Source organism: Etheostoma cragini, chromosome 11 (genome assembly GCF_013103735.1).
Source record: "Etheostoma cragini isolate CJK2018 chromosome 11, CSU_Ecrag_1.0, whole genome shotgun sequence".
Taxonomy (NCBI): domain Eukaryota; kingdom Metazoa; phylum Chordata; class Actinopteri; order Perciformes; family Percidae; genus Etheostoma; species Etheostoma cragini.
Genome location: NC_048417.1, coordinates 24,969,306 through 24,971,673, shown reverse-complemented (window position 1 = coordinate 24,971,673; position 2,368 = coordinate 24,969,306).

Sequence of the window (2,368 nt, the reverse complement as noted above, 5' to 3'; positions counted from 1 at the left end):
CTGCCCTGGTTAAAAAAAACAAGGCAACTGATCTCAGCTGGGATTCTGTCTATAATGGAGTCCAATGGAAATTTGTAAGTGACCCCAAACTTTTGACCGGTAGTGAGTGAGTGAGTGAGTGAGTGAGTGAGTGAGTGAGTGAGTGAGTGAGTGAGTGAGTTTTCCCAGATGTGCGAGAACAATTTTCTGTGTTGCATGCAAGAGATTTCTGAGAAACGGAGTTCGCGCTTTACCTTGTAACCGCACCACAATGGGGATCTTGAGGTCCAGGTCTCTCACCGCCATGATGATGCCCTGCGCTATGATGTCACACCTCATGATGCCTCCAAAGATGTTGACCAGGATGGCCTGAACCTGAGGGACAGAGCCACGGCAACAGCGGTAAACACCATGCACATGCATTGAATTTAAAACAAGGAAAAAATTATGAATTTATAGAAGTTTTTAAGGTTTCCCGTCCATCCATTCATTGACCCATTATCAATCAACCCATCCATCCATCAATTCAACCATTAACCCATACAATCCACCCATCAAACAATACAATCAACCCATCCATCCATTCACCCATCTATCCATCTATCCAAGAGTATTAATCATGAACGGAGGGCAGGTTGCCACCGATGATCTTTTCTGCGGTCCTAACTGTCCGTTGTAGTCTGCTCCTGTCCTTTTTGGTGGCAGATCCAAAACAGACAGGGATGGACGTGCAGAGGACAGACTGGACGATTGCTGTGTAGAAATCCACTCATCCATCCACCCATCAATCCATCCACTCAGCTACCCTTCCATCCACCTATCCATCCATCCACCCACTCATCAAACCATCCATCCACCCATCTACCCATCCATCCACTCAAACCATCCATCCACCCATCTACCCCTATAATCCACCCATCCATCCATCAACCCATACAATCCACCCATCCATCTACCCATCCACCCATCCAATCCACCCATCCCATCCATCCACTCAAACCATCCATCCACCCATCTACCCATCCACACATCTACCCGACCATCCACCCATCAAACTATACAATCCACCCATCCATCCATCCAACCATCTACCCATCAGTCTACCCATCTATCCGTCCAGCCATCAAACCATCCAATCCACACATCCATCCACCCACCCATCTGTTCATCCACTCATCTATCCATACAATCCACTCATCCATCATCCATCCATCCACCCATCCATCTCCCATCCATCCACCATGCATCCATCTACCATCCATCCTTCCACCCATCCACCCATCAAACCATCCAATCCACTCATCCATCTACCCATCTATGCATCCATCCATCCACCCACCCACCCATCCTTCCAACCATCTATCCATCAAACCATCCAATCCACTTATCCATCTACCCGTCTATTCATCCATACACCCATCTATCCATCCATCCATCCATCCATCCATCCATCATCTATCCATTCAACCAACCAAACACCCACCCACCCATCAAACCATACATCCACCCATTCATGCATCCAACCAACCACCCATGCATCCACCCACCCACCCATCCATCCATCCATCGCCTACCTTCCTGTCAGAAGTGATGAGTTTGAAAGCCTCGGTGACCTGATGAGCCGTGGCTCCGCCCCCAACGTCCAGGAAGTTGGCCGGTGTCCCGCCGTGCAGCTTGATGATGTCCATAGTGGCCATGGCCAGACCTGCTCCGTTAACTGGAGAGAGAAAAACACCCAACGGCCATTTCTAAATAAAATACAAAACTCCATGAATGCTTTGCTTCAGAAAGACGTTTTCTAAGATCTAACTTATTGTCCAAAGGCGTTTTCACACCTACGGCTCGAAGGAATCAGTGCGATCCAGGGTGAAGTTGCAACCTTGTTGCATTCTTTGTCAAACACACTAAACACAAACAGCACTGACCCAGACAGCCGATGCTTCCATCCAGGCCGATGTAGTTGAGGTCGGCCTTGGCCGCCTGCTGGTCCCGCGGGTCCTCCTGGGTCCAGTCCCGCATGTTGAACACCATCTTCTGACGGTACTCTGAGTTGGAGTCAAAGTTGATCTTGGCGTCCATGCACATGACTGGAGACAAACAGACACAGAGATTTGGGAATTAGATGAAGATTAGGTTCTTGTTGATAGCACAGCCGGTGATTTCAGTTTCATTCTTTCCACAACAGCGAGGGGAAGCTTCAAATGACATGTGAACAATTAAATCGATTAATTACAAAGAAAGTTTATTGCAGCTCGATTATATTTTTTAAAGCTTCATTTAAGTACATTTACACAAAGGCAACATGGGGAACGTGGCAAATTGGGTTAGGGAATTGGGGATGATGCATGTCTGTTTGTGCCCACGTGTGTGTGTGTGTGTGTGTGTGTGT